The 19,209-nt window shown below is 41.7% G+C and overlaps 1 protein-coding gene across 2 annotated transcripts in view; it reads right to left on the bottom strand.

The window, feature by feature from the left end:
• The window catches only part of HIVEP3 (HIVEP zinc finger 3), a 535,004-nt gene extending 516,297 nt beyond the window's left edge, over positions 1-18,707 (bottom strand). For both annotated transcript variants that reach the window (XM_070468342.1, XM_070468343.1), the window contains exon 1: positions 18,532-18,707. The gene's annotated coding sequence lies outside the window, so the exon portion shown is untranslated. The remainder of the gene's footprint in view (positions 1-18,531) is intronic.
• Between the last annotated feature and the right edge of the window lie 502 nt (positions 18,708-19,209).

Here is a 19,209-nt window from a genome sequence, read left to right as displayed (position 1 = left end):
TGACCATTTGAACATCTGCTGTGTAAAGGTTTTTGTCCATTTTTCTATTTAGTCTGGATTACTTACCTTTCTCTTATTGATTTGAAGTTCTTTGCAGTATCTTCTACTCTGTTGGAGAAGGCAATGGCACCCCACTCCAGTACTCTTGCCTGGAAAATCCCATGGCCGGAGGAGCCTGGTGGGCTGCAGTCCATGGGGTCGCTGAGAGTTGGACACGACTGAGCGACTTCACTTTCACTTTTCACTTTCACACATTGGAGAAGGAAATGACAACCCATTCCAGTGTTCTTGCCTAGAGAATACCAGGGACAGGGGAGCCTGGTGGGCTGCCGTCTATGGGGTCACACAGAGTCAGACACGACTGAAGTGACTTAGCAGCAGTAGCAGCAGCTACAACTCTGTGGCTTGTTCTGTCATTCTCTTAATGATGTTTTTTGATGATGAGTTCCTAATTTCAATCTAATCTAGTTTATCAATATTTTCCTTTATAGTTAGTGCTTTGGTGTCTTACCCAGGAGATGTTTGCCCATTCTAAGGTTGCAGACATTCTTTTACATTTTCTTCTAAGAGCTTTATTATCTTACTACCATATTTAGATCTACAATGTATCTGGAATTGAATTCTATGAATGGCTTGAAGAAGGGGATCAAGATTCATTTTTCCTACATGGCTATTAAATTTGAACCAGGACTAATTTATTGAAAACATATACTTTCTCTACTACATTTCAGCATCAGCTTTGCTGTAAATCAGTGAGCCCATGAGAATTTCTTCCTAAAACCTCCACCATGTTCCATTGTGCCATTTGTCTATTCTGGTATATATATCACAGTCTTAATTACTATAGTTTTATAATTAGTCTACATATCTGATAGTTCTCTCAACTTTGTTCTTTTCCTTCATGTCTGTTTTGGCCCCTTTCCTTTCCACACAAATTTTATAATCAGTTTGCCAATGCCCATTTTAAAAGCCTACTGGAATTCTGAATGGTGCATGTAATTCATAGATTGATTTGAAGGAAACTGACATCTTTACAACATTGAGTCATCCATTCTATGAACATGGTATATCTCTACATTTCTTTAAGTCTCATTTAATTTCTCTCAATATGTCTTCTTGTATTCAGTGTAGAGATCTTGTACATCGTTACTACATTTATTCCTATAAATGTAATGTATGTGGGGGGATGAGTGGTATCATTTTTTAATTTTCATTTTCTATTTTTGTTACTAAAACGTAGAGTACAATTGATTGTTATATATTTACCTCATATTCAGCAGCCTTGCTAAACTTATAAATTCTAACAGTTTATCTTAGGTTTTTCTAAATACACAGTCATGTTACTCCTAATAATCACAGTTTTATTTCTTACTTTCCAATGCCTCTCATTTCTTTCTCTGCCCATGCTGCAATAGCTAGGACTTCTAATACAAATTAAATAAAAGTGGTGATAGCAGATGTCCCAAGGAGAAAACTTTCAACATTTCACCCTGGGATACTCCAGCTTCAGAAACCAGGAAGAGAGGATCTATAACAAAGAAGACAGAGAAGCATCCAGTAGGGTGAAATTCTCATGTGTATTCTGAGCCTTTCTGAACTCTCTACTCTGTTCTCCTGATCTTTTTGTCTGTTCCTGTGCTGGTTTTCATTCTTTTAATTCCAAATAACGACAACGCAACTCAAATTTATATCAGCAATGAAAGAAAAACCAAGTGTGACTCCAATAATGTCTGCTATGCTCTCCCCCATGGGGGCCTCATCCTTGGTTTCACGTAATGATGACAGAGCTGGAGTCCCATGAGCAGGAAAAGAGTGAATTCTGCTGGGTACAGAGTCCACAGATGTCCACCACAATTACAATTCCTCTGCCAACACCAAAGGGGTTTACTTACTTTACCTATGGATACACCTTTAATAACTAGTAAAGTTTTTAAGTTAATATCACTGGTTCTTTAAAAAAAATTTTCCAGCTATTCACTCATATTTATTCTGAGAGAATCTATACTTCTCATCTGTCTCCTTCCACTCTTGTCATAGGGGCCTGCTTCCCCAAAGCACCTTAAACTTTTTTGCCTACAAGCATGCTTCATCCTCATCCCTCCCTTAGAATACCTTCTCCTTTTCTCTCTTCCTAACCACAAGTTGACCCTCTGTCAATACACAGATCAAATCTCCCCCCTCTGTGATATCTTTCTCAATTACCACATCTGATATTGTTATCTCTGTCTTCCTATGTACTTAGTAGCATAAAAAACACTTTTTTAATGATCCAGATTTGTCAAGTATCTTTTCCTATTTGTCAATCTCCCAGCTAGACTATAAATTCATCCAGCAGGAAATCCTTATTTTCATATTTCTATATAGGCTTCTCAGCAATCTGCCCAACCCTAAACACATAGTTTCTACACTGAATATTTTTAAACCATGGGCTGGTTAAGCTATCACCCCTATTTTTTCTCCTCTTCCTTTAGAAAGAAAGAAAAGCAATAGAAGAACGTAATAAATAATGCATGTGGTTTACGATGTGGATTCTGCTCTGCAGGTGAACCTCATCATTTGGGAATGGTTGCAGGTACTTGGTACATAGCACCCTGGATGCTGAAGTTTTGGTTTTAGATACCATGCAAGGTGCTGGAGTATAGTGATGAATAATATAGACATAGTGCCTGTCCTCATAAAGCTCAAAAATTTCTTTTCCAGTGCTACAATTAATTATTACATTCTATTCATAATAGCTTTAATTAAAATAAATTCTTACTTTTAATCTAATCAATTTTCTTAATCCTTTCTTAAATTTAACACTCTTTGCATCTTATTTAAGAAGTCCTTCCCATGCAGAGATTATGAAGGCATTCTCTCGTTTATCAAAATGTTTATAGTTTTTCCCTTCATGTTTGATCTTCTAAATCTCCTTCAAATTTATTTTTACATATTGTATGCAGTGAGAGTCAGATTGTGTTTCTCCATATGCATATCCATGGGTCGAATACCACTTACCAGAATATTCAATGCTAACCTGTAAAGTGTACTTTGCAATACATAAAAAGTCCATAAGTGCACAGTTTTGTTTCTGGGCACCCTACCTTGTGCTAATTGATAAGCTATCTTTGAATCAATTCCACTCTTTTGATATTACTACAGCTTTATAATAAGACTTGATATCCATAGAGCAAGTCCTCTGACCTAGTTCTTCTTCAAAATGTTTTAGTTATGATTGCAGATATTTCTATTGCTCCTTATAGTTCTGTCATCCTTTTCTTTATATATTATGCTATGTTATTACCATACATTTAATATTTCAAACTGATATTTTGCCTTGTAAAAATAACTTTTTATCCCTAGTGATGTTTTTAACCATAATATCTGGTTCACTTGATATTGTGCTTATTGTTTGACAGTATACATTTTACCATTCTTTCCCTTTCATTCTTTGTATAGTTTTAAGTTACAGATAAGTCTTTCTCAAATTGCTGGGATATCATACACTTTGTTTCTATTCTTTCCCTGGTTATTCTAGAAAATGCAACATACATTGTTAACTTATCAGTCTAAGAATAATTATTAATCTTTACTCTCCTTAAAGGAAATACCAGGGCCTTAGAATGCTTTCTTAACTTATATGCCATTATTGTCTTATATTCAATTTTCCATGTTTTAATGCATAAGATATTAAAATTCTATTTTATATTTCATTTTTCTTATGTTTACTTACATAGTTTACCTCTTTACTATCTCTCATCTTTTACCACTGGAATCACTTTCATTCTGTCTAAAGGAAAAAAATCAGTGAAGTTTGTGGGAGGCAAACTCATAAAGTGGTAGCAAACTACATTTTCTTTACATAGAAATGTCTTTATACTGTCATCTTGAAAGATAGTTTCTCTGTGCATAGAATTCTAGGTTATCAGCTACTTCATTACAGAAAACATTCCACTGCTTTCTTTCTTCCATTGTTGGGAAGTGTGCAAATCACTCTTTTCAAGGGAAATTGTCTTTTTCTCTGGATATTTTTAGAATTTTCGCTTTGCCTTTGGTGCTCTTCTTGTGAACTTTTGGCTTGATATATTTTATTAATTCTGGGAAAATGTCAGTCATTATCTCCTCAAATAGTTGCTTCTGATCCATTCACCCTTTCCTTTTGGAACCTCAGTTAAAAGTACATTAGAACTCCTCGCTTTATCCTCCATGTCTCTTTTTTAATTTTATTGAAGTATAGTTGATCTATCCTCTAGATGTCCTTTAACATCTCTTCCATATTTTCTGTCTTTCTGTCTCCCTGTGCAGCATTTTGGGTAATTTCTTATAATACAGCATCCAATTCACTATCTCTCTTTGCTTTGATCTAATATGTTGTCTAATGGTAATCCATTCAGTTTTTAGATTTCAGTTGTGTATTTCTATTTCTAGAAGTTCAATTTGGTCTTTTCCTAACCTGTTAAGTAACTTTTAACTACTAATCATTCTCTGAACACATTTATAAGTTTGCTTTAATTATTATGGACATAATAAGCATAGTTATTTATTTGTCCCTGATAATTCAATACATAAAAAATTTAGGAGTCTTTTTGTTCACACATCATGTTTTGTTTCTGACTGTTACTGCTCACTGGCCCTGGAAAACTAGAAAGATTACTTCCTTTAGAGAAGATTCATCTTCTGCCAGATTAGGGGACTGTAGGGGAAGGGAACACTAACAACCTGGAACAATCTTAAAGCTAATTCATGGTTTGAAGTTCTCTGAATCAAGGTGATATAAAACCATCCTCAAAATCTGTACAAAGGCCAGCCAATGACTGCAACCTACCTTTTCTTTTTTCTCTCACTCTTCTCAGTACCTGAGCACCTTCCCTGTTGTCACTTAGGATGGGGAGACATGGTTTTACTTCTGGTTCACCTTTACCCTGAATAGTTCCAGCTTTGTTTGGAGACAGTCTCCTATGAGACTATCCACCTTGAGCAACCCCTGAACTTTGAGTGCTAAATTCCTTGTCTTCAAGGCCGTCAAAACCAAAGCCTATATTTATTAGGATCAAAAAATCTTCTCAGGATCAGTTCAGTTCAGTCACTCAGTCGTGTCCAACTCTTTGCAACCCCATGAACCACAACACACCAGGCCTCCCTGTCCATCACCAACTCCCAGAGTCCACCCAAACCCATGTCCATCAAGTTGGTGATGCCATCCAACCATCTCATCCTCTGTCATCCCCTTCTCCTCCTGCCCTCAATCTTTCCCAACATCAGGGTCTTTTCAAATGAGTCAACTCTGCATCAGGTGGCCAAACTATTGGAGTTTCAGCTTCAACATCAGTCCTTCCAATGAACACCCAGGATTGATCTCCTTTAGGATGGACTGGTTGGATCTCCTTGCAGTCCAAGGGACTCTCAAGAGTCTTCTCCAACACCACAGTTCAAAAGCATCAATTCTTCGGTGCTCAGCTTTCTTCACAGTCCAACTCTCACATCCATACATGACCACTGGAAAAACCATAGCCTTGACTAGATGGACCTTTGTTGACAAAGTAATGTTTCTGCTTTTTAACATGCTGTCTAGGTTGGTCATAACTTTCCATCCAAGGAGCAAGCGTCTCTTAATTTCATGTCTGTAATCACCATCTACAGTTATTTTGGAGCCCAGAAAAATAAGTCAGCCACTTGTTTTCCCATCTATTTGCCATGAAGTGATGGGCCCTGATGCCATGATCTTAGTTTTCTGAATGTTGAGCTTTTTTTTTTTTTTTTCATTTATTTTTATTAGTTGGAGGCTAATTACTTTAAAATATTGTAGTGGTTTTTGCCATACATTGACATGAATCAGCTATGGATTTACATGTGTTCCCCATTCCGATCCCCCCCTCCCACCTCCCTCCTCATCCCATCCCTCTGGGTCTTCCCAGTGGACCAGCCCTGAGCACTTGTCTCATGTATCCACTGGGCTAGTGATCTGTTTCACCCTTGATAGTATACTTGTTTCAGTGCTATTCTCTCAGAACCTCCCACCCTTGCCTTCTCCCATAGAGTCCAAAAGTCTGTTCTGTATATCTGTGTCTCTTTTTCTGTTTTGCATATAGGGTTATCACTACCATCTTTTAAAATTCCATATATATGTGCTAGTATACTGTATTGGTGTTTATCTTTCTGGCTTACTTCACCCTGTATAATGGGCTCCAGTTTCATCCATCTCATTAGAACTGATTCAAATGAATTCTTTTTAATGGCTGAGTAATATTCCATGGTGTATATGTACCACAGCTTCCTTATCCATTCGTCTGCTGATGGGCATCTAGGTTGCTTCCATGTCCTGGCTCTTATAAACAGTGCTGCGATGAACATTGGGGTGCACGTGTCTCTTTCAGTTCTGGTTTCCTCTGTGTGTATGCCCAGGAGTGAGACTGCTGGGTCATATGGCAGTTCTATTTCCAGTTTTTTAAGAAATCTCCACACTTTTCTCCATAGTGGCTGTACTAGTTTGCATTCCCACCAACAGTGTAAGAGGGTTCCTTTTTCTCCACACCCTCCAGCATGTATTGCTTGTAGACTTTTGGATAGCAGTCATTCTGACTGGCATGTAATGGTACCTCATTGTGGTTTTGATTTGCATTTCTCTGATAATGAGTGATGTTGAGCATCTTTTCATGTGCTTGTTAGCCATCTGTATGTCTTCTTTGGAGAAATGTCTGTTGAGTTCTTTGGCCCATTTTTTGATTGGGTCATTTATTTTTCTGGAATTGAGCTGCAGGAGTTGCTTGTATATATTTGAGATTAATCCTTTGCCTGTTTCTTCATTTGCTATTATTTTCTCCCAATCTGAGGGCTGTCTTTTCACCTTGCTTATAGTCTCCTTTGTTGTGCAAAAGCTTTTAAGTTTCATTAGGTCCCATTTGTTTATTTTTGCTTTTATTTCCAATATTCTGGTAGGTGGATTATAGAGGATCCTGCTGTGATTTGTGTCGGAGAATGTTTTGCCTATGTTCTCCTCTAGGACTTTTATAGTTTCTGGTCTTACATTTAGATCTTTAATCCATTTTGAGTTTATTTTTGTGTATGGTGTTAGAAAGTGTTCAAGTTTCTTTCTTTTACAAGTGGTTGACAGTTTTCCCAGCACCACTTGTTAAAGAGGTTGTCTTTTTTCCATTGTATATCCTTGCCTCCTTTGTTGAAGATAAGGTGTCCATAGGTACGTGGATTTATCTCTGGGCTTTCTATTCTGTTCCATTGATCTATATTTCTGTCTTTGTGCCAGTACCATACTGTCTTGATGACAATGGCTTTGTAATAGAGCCTGAAGTCAGGCAGGTTGATTCCTCCAGTTCCATTCTTCTTGAACGTTGAGCTTTAAGCCAACTTTTTCACTCTCCTCTTTCACTTTCATCAAGAGGCTTTTTAGTTCTTCTTCACTTTCTGCCATAAGGGTGGTATCATCTGCATATTTGAGGTTATTGATATTTCTCCCAGCAATCTTGATTCCAGCTTGTGCTTCCTCCAGCCCAGCATTTCTCATGATCTACTCTGCATATGTTAAATAAGCAGAGTGACAGTATACAGCCTTGACGTACTCCTTTTCCTATTTGGAACCAGTCTGTTGTACCACGTCCAGTTCTAACTGTTGCTTCCTGACCTGCATACAGGTTTCTCAAGAGGCAGGTCAGGTGGTCTGGTATTTCCATCTCTTTCAGAATTTTCCACAGTTTATTGTGATCCACACAGTCAAAGGCTTTGGTGTAGTCAATAAAGCAGAAACAGATGTTTTTCTGGAACTTCCTTGCTTTTTTGATGATCCAGCAGATGTTGGCAATTTGATCTCTGGTTCCTCTGCCTTTTCCAAAACCAGCTTGAACATCTGGAAGTTCACGGTTCACGTATTGCTGAAGCCTGGCTTGGAGAATTTCAAGCATTACTTTACTAGCGTGTGAGATGAGTGCAATTGTGCGGTAGTTTGAGCATTCTTTGGTATTGCCTTTCTTTGAGATTGGAATGAAAACTGATCTTTTCCAGTCCTGTGGCCACTGCTCAGTTTTCCAGATTTGCTGGCATATTGAGTGCAGCACTTCCACAGCATCATCTTTCAGGATTTATAATAGCTCAACTGGAATTCCATCACCTCCACTACCTTTGTTCGTAGTGATACTTCCTAAGGCCCACTTGACTTTACATTCCAGGATGTCTGGCTCTAGTGAGTGATCACATCATTGAGATTATCTGGGTCGTGAAGATCTTTCTTGTACAATTTTTCTGTGTATTCTTGCCTCTTCTTAGTATCTTCTGCTTCTGTTAGGTCCCTGCCATTTCTGTCCTTTATGGAGCCCATCTTTGCATGAAATGTTCCCTTGGTATCTCTAATTTTCTTGAAGAGATCTCTAGTCTTTCCCATTCTGGTGTTTCGCTCTATTTCTTTGCATTGATCGCTGAGGAAGGCTTGCTTATCTCTCCTTACTATTCTTTGGAACTCTGCATTAAAATGGGTGTATCTTTCCTTTTCTCCTTTGCTTTTCGCTTCCCTTCTTTTCACAGCTATTTGTAAGGCCTCCTCAGCCAGCCATTTTGCTTTTCTGCATTTCTTTTTCTTGGGGATGGTCTCAATTCCTGTCTCATGTACAATGTCACGAACCTCTGTCCCTAGTTCATCAGGCACTCTGTCTATCAGATCTAGTCCCTTAAATCTATTTCTCACTTCCACTGTATAGTCATAAGGGATTTGATTTAGGTCATACCTGAATGGTCTAGTGGTTTTTCCCACTTTCTTCAATTTCAGTCTGAATTTGGCAATAAGGAGTTCACAATCTGAGCCACAGTCCGCTCCCAGTCTTGTTTTTGCTGACTGCATAGAGCTTCTCCATCTTTGGCTGCAAAGAATATAATCAATCTGATTTCAGTGTTGACCATCTGGTGATGTCCATGTGTAGAGTCTTCTCTTGTGTTTTTGGAAGAGGGTGTTTGCTATGCCCAGTGCATTCTCTTGGCAGAACTCTATTAGCCTTTGCCCTGCTTCATTCTGTACTCCAAGGCCAAATGTGCCTGTTACTCCAGGTGTTTCTTGACTTCCTACTTTTGCATTCTATTCCTATAATGAAAAGGACATCTTTTTCGGGTGTTAGTTCTAGAAGGTCTTGTAGGTCTTTACAGAACCGTTCAACTTCTCAGGATAAAAGCTACTTAAGTGCTCTAGTGATTTGTACATCTCTCTCTCTGATTTCACTTGATCATACATGTTGGCCTGACAGTTTTTTTTTTCTCTTCTCAGCTCTTTAGAGTCTTTGTCTTAATTTTAAATTTTAAAAAATATCTCCAACATTTTAATATTTTTCAAAGGGCACTGCGGTCCAAATAACCTTACCTATCATTATCAGAAACAAATGTCTACCATTTCCTTTTTTCATGATCACTGAATTCGTTTTCCTTAACAGCTACAGTATTTGCAAGAGGCTCCTCTTGGCAGGAGAGGGGAGGACGACCAGGATACCCTTTCAAATTACCTGTTTTCACAACCCAAAGCCTCTCTTCCTCCTTGCTACCACAGAGACAGAATACCTCCTACAGATATGGCTACTTTCCTATGTGATTCTTTAACAATCATTCTTCTTCTTCCTCTTTGAATCAAACTATGTCAGGATACTGCTCCTACCAACTATACATCCAGTTTCCACAAAAATTACTGCAAGCAAGGGATATAGCTTTTACACGTCATGGTACACTTCTCACCTTAAAGAATGTGATGTTTATGGTACTTATTAAGATCTGATCTTTGTTGCTGCTCTCTCTCTGTCTCTGTACTGCCTCCCTTAACTTCTTCCCACCTGGCTTCCCCCTGATCTCATCTATTTGGGACAGTCTTTACACACATTTTGAAGTCTATAGATTAAATTTCTCTCCTAGTTGAGCTGGAAATGGAGTTTCCAAGATTTTCATTTGGAAATAGAGTTTCCAAGATTTTCATTATTACTTTTTCACCTTTCTTGTTGTTTTTGAATGTTTTCAAGGGAGACAGGGGAAAATGCTAACTACTGAAATAATGTTTATACTCAAAGGTCAGAATCATCTTGATTCCTGTATCTCATATCTAGTATAAAAATACATCATTAAGTCCTGTCAACTTAATCTTTGAGATATATTCATAACTTGTTCATTTTGACCTCCTCCATCTCTACCCTAGTCCAAGTCACCATTGTATTTTATCTGGTTTATTGCATAGCCTCCTAACTAGCTGTCCTACATACACTTTAGTTGCTTTGTTGTCTATTCTCCATAAGGTATTTACATTTTTAAATTTTTTAATTGAACTATAGTTGATTCACAATGTTGCATTAGTTTCAGGCATCCATCAAAGTGATTTGGTTATACTGAGAATACATATATGCCCTATTTCAGATTCTTTTTTCATTGTAGGTTATTATAAAATATTGAATTTAGTTGCCTGTGTATATAGTCCTTGCTAACCTATTTTCTATACAGCAGTTTGAATCTGCTAATCCCAAACTCCTAATTTATCCCTCCCCTCACTCTGTTTCCCTTTGGTAACCCTAAGTTTATTTTCTACATTTATGAGTCTGTTTATGTTTTATAAATAAATTCATGCATATTATTTTTTAAACTCCATATATAAGAGATATCATATGGTATTCATCTTCCTCTGTCTGACTTCATTCATTTAGTACGATAGTTTCTAGGTCCATCCATGTTGCTGCAAATGGCATTATTTCATTCTTCTTTATGACTAATATTCCACTGTATGTCTATATACCAAATCTTCTTTATCCATTCATCTATTGGACATTTAGATTGCTTCCATGTCTTGGCCACTATAAATAGCAACATTTACATTTTTTAAGACATAAGCCAAATCATGCCACCTAGTCTCAAAATCTTCCAATGGCTTCCTATCTCATTAGAATAAAATTCAAAGTATTTAACATAGCTGTGAGGCCCTAATCCCCTCTCTCCTTTCTCTCCTCTCCCATTATTGTTGCATTCCAGCCACAATATCCTCCTTGCTGTTCTCCAAACAGGTCAAGCGTATACCTACCTCAGGACCTTTGCACTTGCTAAATTGCTACAACCTTATTTCCCTCAAGGTTCACTCCTTCTCACTTCTTTCACATCTCTGCTCAAATATAACTAGGCAGGAGGTCTTCCTTGAACAACTGCTCTCACACATCACTACGCCACACATCCACTCCACGTCTCCTTACCTGGTTTGTTTCTCTTCTTGGCACTTATCACCACCTTATTTTTCTTATACTTACTTGCTTTTTTGTTTGGAGTTGTTTTCTACAACCAAAATATAAGCTCTATGAGAACAGGGCCTCTGTCTGTTTTTGTTCACTGATGTATCACAAGCATGTAAACGGTACCTGGAGCCATAGTAAGCACCCAATAAATGCCACTGAATGAATGCTATGCTACCAAGGAACCCAATTGCAAGAAGTACAGTGAAAGCAGAAATTGCACAGCTCCTGCATCTCTGCTGCCACGCTGTCTCTCACTATTTGCCGTCCAGCTTCTCTGCTTATCAGCCACCCCCAGCAACCTCACTTTCAGCCTGAGCCTACAAGTCTTTCCCACCTGAGGTTCCTCAGCGCAGTGCCTAAATCCCAAATATCTGACTGGTCTGCCTTAGTCCAAGAACCCATCCAGAATCCAATTAGCCACTGTTGAGGAACAGGTGGGGGCTGGGGGTGGGGGTAGACATGTCTACTCACATGCCAAGTAGAGTCACCTTCTCAAAACTCTCTAAAAATGGGGGAAATGCTGGCAATCTTTAATTCAGATGCAGAACAAGCCTCCACTAACACATCCTTGACACTGGCAGAGAGAATGTATGTGAATTCTATTGATACAAGGGTGCCTCTAACAAGTGTCTTCAGAGTCCTGCGAGTAATATAAGTGAGTAAAGAGGGCAAGGTGGTAAAGATGGCAAACTCAGGAGTCTCTGCTACATCCAGAGAGGTGCAGCTACAAGAACTAACTCCTGCCAAGGAGGAATGTGGGTCTGGAGTTGCCAGATCTTCTGATGGTTCAAGAGAAGCCAAGAAATTTGGAAATCTGGAAATTGTAGTGTGAAATCTCCCACTTTAAAAAATGATGACAACTAATCCAATTTTTGAAAAACAAAACACCGTGCAGACCAAATAAAACACATCTGCTGATCAAATTTGGCTCAGGGCTACTCGTGAGCAATTCTGTTTTATACAGTCAGCTCAAAAATAGGACACAGGTAATTTATCACACTCAAGAGCAATGTTTCCCAAGGGGTTCAATGTGAAGATTTCATTAGCTGGAGTAACCAGAACTCTAGGTCCCCTTTTCCAGCACCTGCCCTATCTTCTCTGCCAGTCCTGATACAAATGCCCACTAACTTTTACCCATGAGAGACATGGCTTAGTGGAAAGAACTACAGCCTTGGAATCAAATAAAGTGGGTTAAAACCCAGTGTTACCTCCTAGCTTTCCTTAACTTTTCTAAAATTCAGTTTTCTCATCTGCAACCTGAGAATACTAATTCCTACCTAGAAGCATTCTAAGGAATGAAATTAATATAAACAAAGTGCCTGGTACATAATAGAGGCACAGAATAGGAAACTTTTATTCTAGAGTAGGAGCCAGTCTTCCCACAGAAAGGCATGATAGCTGAAAATCTACAGTTGTGATACAGGATGTTCAGAAGCTCATATCACCTAAATCTTTTTGTGGGGTAAGTAGAAGGAAAAGATACATTTAATAAATAAAATGCAGATGAGAAATACAGTCATGCAAGGGCCCAGGTCTTCACACGAATGGAAATACTGGTGAACCTAGTTCAGAGTGAATACATTTGCAGAAACCAGCACTAATTAAAATTCATAGACATCAATTATCTTATTATTCAAGAACTCTCTCAACTTTTGAAGCCAGGTTTTGTATGCATTTACAACACAACATTGAGTCAAGTAGATGCATGCCAATTCTCCAACGGCCTAAAAAATTTAATCCTGTAGCTCAAGAAGACATAACCAGGAGGAAAAAAAAAACCTGTTGGCCAGGTGTAAAGGGCAGTGCTGACTCCATCTGGTGTGGGCTGCCAGGGTGCTGGAGCGGGACTATCCAACATCCACCATCAAATGCAGGGGAGCAACTGCTATGGGAGAGAACCCAAGGTCATCAGGAGGAACGCCTCTCTCGTCCACCCTGCCCTGCGCTCTCCAGGAAGGAGCCAGGTTCAGGCTGGAAGGCGGCACAGCACACACCCAAAGGGTCACGAACCAGGAAAGCGGTCATCCTAAAATGAAACATGTAAATTAAGCTCACTGCAAGAACTGAGCACCCTGGACTGCAGAAATCAGAAACACCTTTCTCCTGGCAGGGGACTCTAAACAGGTTTCCCCCTCCATGAGGTTTAAAAAGAGTTCTGTCTCTGATTGGCTGTGCTTCCCAAGGAAACCTGCCTCCCCCATCCCAGATCGGCCTGGGCCTATTCCTACCCCTCAGGCCCTCATGGCTGTTATAATCATGCACGTCCATTATCAGCTTTCCTCCAGGGAGTACCAAGCACCAGAAAATCACTTATCTCCTTCACTGTCAAGCCTCCCCTGATAGGCAGCCCATCAGTAATTATTTAAGCTATTTTCTAGATTTAAACGGTGGGGGTGGGGGGTAGTCTAACATGGGTGGAGTACAGATCAAGATAGACAGGAATTGGCAATTGTTGAAGCTGAGCATTGGGCAAATAGAAGCTCATTATACTCTTTTTTTTTTTTCCATTTTGGGGTATGTTTCAAATCTTCCATAACATAGAAGTTTTGAAACAAAGGTTTCAGGAGAACACAGCTACAACCTGAAAACAAAATCAGGTGCTCAACCCTCCCCATGCAGTATCTGGACACAGAAGAATCTGGAAAGTGCTCAGATCGACAGCCTCCAGGGTTCTGGCACTCCCAGGACAGAGACCGTATCTTCGAGGCACTACACTCAGTGTCCTCAACAAACCACCTTTGAAAAATTCCCTAGAACTTTTCAGAATTATTCTGGCAAGACCCAGCTTCCCTTCTTGGCCTATAAACCCTTGTGCCTCCACAAATTACCCTGACAACCTCAACCACTCCAAGGGCCTCTACATCCTGTTCCAGACTACCGTGTTGAGCAATCCAGTTATTGAAATAGCTCCTGGTGGCAGACGAGCGCCTGTTAAGCTGCTTCTCCCTCCTGCAAGTCAGAAGCAAGGGTGCTGTTATCACTTTCAAGAAGCCAAGGAACACTTTATATTTTCTTCTTCCTCTTCCTTCTAACCTCAATTTGCTCCTAATAAGAAACTGTTTTCACTATTTAAAGTGGAGTTTTTAAACCCCAACCCTATGAGCATCTCAGCGTTTCCTGTTTGGGGGGCCAGCCTGTGCATTGTGAGGTGTTCAGCAGCTTCCCTGGTCTCTGCCCACTGGATGCCCATAGCATGTACACTGTCACCAGCTGCCACAACCAAAAATGTCTCAAGACATTGCCAAGAGTTCCTTAGGGGGTGAAATCGCCCCTGGTTGAAAACCACTGGACCAAAAGATAGTGAAAAACCAAGATCAATAGTGTCCTGGCAAAAAAAAAGAAAGAAATTGAGATATACAGTTTATTTCCACATACACTATTAGATAACATATTTCAAAGTATATATTTATAAATAAGAACACTGAAGAAATATCACATCCCAAGTCAGAAACACATAAAGGAACAAGAGAAAAATGAACTCATAATGCTTGCAACTATTTCTTCTGTCTTTGTGGCTTCCTGTGTAAATCTTATTTGTTTCCTCCAGATTATTCTGTTTTCAAGCCAATGCAGACATCATTTCATGGCAAGTCCTCCCTGAAGTGTTGGGAGGGGAAACTCCTAATGCCCCTCTGAGCACTCCCTGTGAGGTGTGCTGGCCTTCCAGCACTAGTTGACAGGTGTCACTGAAGAACAGTAGCCCCCAGAGAAGATTTCCCCAAGAAATCAGAAGAAAGTGCCCGGAACACATCCTCCCGGTAGAGCTTCAAATACCAATAGATTGCCATCATGGCCAAGAAGCAAAACAAAAGGCTAAGCAAGCAGCATGCGAGGCGACAACACCCAAGGGGAAATACTATTCTATTTCTTCATTACACAGAGGGAGTTTCCCGTGGTACACTCCCCCGCTAAGAAGAAAGAAAATCTGCTCTCTGCTCTATATTCTGCACAGGTCTTACACTAGTCAGTCTATTATTCAGCTTCGGAAGATTTACATACAAAGCTGTGTCTCCTGACCCCACAGAGATGTTAATATGTTCCTCCTCTCTGATGCTATGGACAGGCAGGTGCTGGGCGCAGGGGATTCTGTCTTTTGGGCTCCATTCCTCCCACAATCCCACTTCACTGCCTGTCTCAGCCTGGATCCCCTCAATCCTAGATTCTGGCCAAGGCCTCCTAACTGATCTCCCTGGTTGAGAGTTTCCCTTCAAACCCAGGTTTCACACGGACAATGATCTTTCAAGGGCACAAGCCAGAAGAGGCCAGAATCCTTCTGCCGTTTCTCGCTCCCTATCACTGGATACAATCCCAGCTTCTCTGGCGCACATTTGCGAAGCACAACAAATGGATGGCCCAGGAGGTGTCCAAACAGGAGCAGGATGAGCACTGAGTGAAACAGGTGTGCACCCATGGGGGATTCATCCACTGGATAGGTGGTGAAGGGAGGAAAGGAAGAGGGTGTTAGATGCAAGGACCTTAAAGTTTCCTTTTAATCCTGACTTGCCATGATGCTGGGAACTTCTGGATCTGCCATTCAGGTCCTGCCATCTGACCCCAAGCCTCCTGCAATGTGATACTAAATGATCATCCATGAATGCTCCTGAAGTAGTCCAGCACATGGTACCCCACTTCCATAAGATAACTTCTTTTCTGCTTGTCTTTTTTTTTTTTTTTAATTACAAAGGAATGGTTTTGGGGGTAACAGAATAAAACAGTCCTGAAATATTTTAAGACGAAGTGTCTCAACGACTGCACTCCCATGCTGACTACTTCCAAGCGTACGACATGTGCCCTCCAACCCTCTTCCATAACACATACACACACAGATACACACCCCACTTGTTTGATACTTGATCTTATAGTGTGCCTTAGGGAGGAAAAGATTTAATTCTTGCATGCATTGACTCATCTCTCTAGCTCCCCAAGAGGTTAAGCCTGGTTAGTTCATCTGCTTCAATTGCAATTATCCCACCAGTGAGGAAATGGGAGGCAGGGAGATCAGGTACCCACCTCAAAATCACAGATTAGTTGGGAACAGAGTTAAGATCAGAATAACAACTCCTATTTCAGTGTTCATTATTACACTGTAAGTGCTCTTCTCCACAAAGCGCAGAGCACGTTCAGGAAGCAAGTAGAAATAAATACTTGGGGGAAAAATAACCTACAGAGGCAGGAGAGCACAGTGGTTAAGTACTTGGACTCTGAACTCAGGTTGCTGTCATTAGGAGGTAGCTGTCATTTACTTGGGGCTTAACTGGGGGCTCAGACAGTAAAGACTCCCCCTGCAGTGCAGGAGAACGGGAGTTCGATTCCTGGGTCAGGAAGATCCTCTGGAGAAGGGAATGGCAACCCACTCCAGTATTCTTGCCTGGAGAATTCCATGGACAGAGGAGTCTGGCGGGCTACAGTCCACGGGGTTGCAAAATTTACTTAACTATGTGACCTGAGTCAATCAACTGGGCCTCAACTTCACTGTCTGAAACTGGGGTAATGAGAGTACCTCCTTTACAGGGTTGTTGTGAGAATTAGATAAGCTAATACCTATAAAGCACCCAAAACAATGCCTGCTACCCATGCTAATAAAATCAGCATTATAGTTCTAATATAGCCCAGAAAATACAGTAAATATCATCCTTCTTAAAATTAAGTCTGGAAAGTCAAAATTAAATCTTGTTTACTTTGTTCCTTGTTCAAAAAGAAATTAGCATGGGGGAAAAACTCATATGCTTATTAGTCCACAAAAATTTAAGTGATACAGTGACTGAAATCATTTCTACAAAGAGGAATGACCTCATAATGACCTCATAGATCAAACGCATTGTAATATCTACCATGCCAAAGAATAAAAAACCTTAACAGCCTCTAGCAGTAATTATCTAAGTAAAGTGGACTGCAAATCTGTTGGAGAATTGTTTTTGCCATGATAATATTTCGAGTAAATTGCTGCTTCTATACTAAAAGTACTGGTGTTGCAGAACTGGCATACTAATAGAAAGATTATTAAAGAAACACTATTAAAATGAATTAGGTATTATTAAAGATTCAACACTACAACAGTGCCTGATTACAAGAGATTTCAAGCTATATTGCTTAATGGGCAGATAAAAGTGCTAATTAAGCCCACTCTTAGAGGATGTCCCTAGGCAGGTCTACAAACCACAGGCAGCAAGGAAGATCTCCCCAGAAGATGGGGAGAGATCAGGAAGAGGCAAGAGAGGTAACCTGGTAAAGCACACAACCATCCAACTTTTTTGAATCTCAGGATTTTTGTTTGTTTTTTAACTGCTTTGTCAGCAACACTTCTAATTGCTCCTTTGCTTAAGTGAAGAGATCCAAATAACCCACCATAGATTGGCGACCCTTAATAAACAGTATAAGCAGGGAGGGGCAGAGAAAGCCTTGCCATGATCACCAAAGCCTTCTCAGGCAACCAGAAGACACTCAAGAGCTCTCACGGCAGCACCTCGGCCAAAAGCATCTCTCACCGCAAACAGCTTAAAGCTCTCAGTGGTTCTTAAAAGAGTTGCTAGACTAAAGGCATCAGCCATGCGTTTCAGGATCTATTTTGCTTTCCCACCTTGTTAATTAACTAATCAGGGATGGCAAAGCGCCTCACAAATATAAAGTGTCAGGGAAATGCTAAGTAAATTCACCTACATGTTTTATCAACGCTCAATTAGGAAAGGGGGAAGAGCTAGAGGCTCAGCTGTCCCCAGAATGCTGCAAGCCAAGGGCCAGCTAACGTGAAGGCGGAGAGACCCGTGTGCCCTGCAGCAGCCTCCAGCCCAGAGCAGGGCTCTCAGCAGGACTTCTGGAAAGGAAATCTGGACCAGGGCCACCCGGGGCAAAGGCAAAGCTGCTGGAGAGGCGCATCCTCGCGGTGCAGTCTCCATCTCCCCGCATCGCTCAGATGTCAACAAACCCGGACCACAAAGTGAAACTTTCCGGGCCCCCGCTGTCGCGCTGGGTGTCTGTCCTTTGCCTGGGAGCGCGACGCGGGGACAGGTGTGGGGCCGAGGCTCAGGAAGGGACCCCCGCCCCCAGCCCCAGCGATTGTGTAATCGACCTGAGAAGGGGGTTCTCGGGACCAGCCCCACGCCGGGATGCGGAGGCGCGGCCCGGGGACCCGTCTGCAGGCGCGGCGCCGGGAGGTGTGAGGGGGATGGGGAAGACGGTCGTCCCGCCCCCCGGGACCGCCCCCGGCAGGCAAGGGGAGCCGCGGAGCTGACACAGCCCGGAGGGGGCGCCCGCGCGGCGGACAGCTGCCGAGCTTGGGGACGCGATGGCTCGGCAGTGCGGCCGGCCTTACCTGCGCGCCGGCCCGGCACGGCGGAAGGCGGTTCGGGATGCCGAGGCAGCGGACGGCGGTCAGCAGCGCCGGCAGCCACCGGGCCACGGCATGTAAGGAACCGCGGCGGCAGCGGCGGGCTCGGGACTGACAGCACCAAGCCCCGCCTCCAGGCCCTGGGCCCCGCCCCCTCCGCGGCCGCGCAGCTGGCCCCGCCTTCTCCGCCCACCGCCGGGGTCAAGCTCGGTCCACCAGCCCGGGGGGGCGGGGACTTTCGCTTCCGATTGGTCCGGAAGGTAACCGCCCCGCCCACTCCACCGCCCCATCCTTGGCTCGAACCGGCGCGTGCGCAGTGGCTACGATGGGCAAAGCATAGCGCTGAGTGCTGGCGTAGTTGGTCCCCCACCTCTTGTGCTGGGCATCTTACTTTATCCGGCACTACTAGGAGCCGTGGGTAACCTGAGGAACCAGAAGTCAGACTCAAGCTCCACGGTGAATTGTCTTTATTCACCTATGAAGGAATCTACGGGAAATAAAACAGAATGGGCCAGACTCTAACCAAAGGAGACACCCAAACTAGAAACTGCTGCAAAAAAAACGTACCACTGGCCCGGATGCATCTGCGCCAGGTCCGGGGGTGCTTTATTCACGCGCTGGATTCTATCCCTGGTCAACAAGTATGATGTTTGTGCGGAGGGT

The sequence above is a fragment of the Odocoileus virginianus genome, chromosome 5 (genome assembly GCF_023699985.2).
Source record: "Odocoileus virginianus isolate 20LAN1187 ecotype Illinois chromosome 5, Ovbor_1.2, whole genome shotgun sequence".
NCBI lineage: Eukaryota > Metazoa > Chordata > Mammalia > Artiodactyla > Cervidae > Odocoileus > Odocoileus virginianus.
This window is presented reverse-complemented; position numbering and strand designations above follow the sequence as displayed.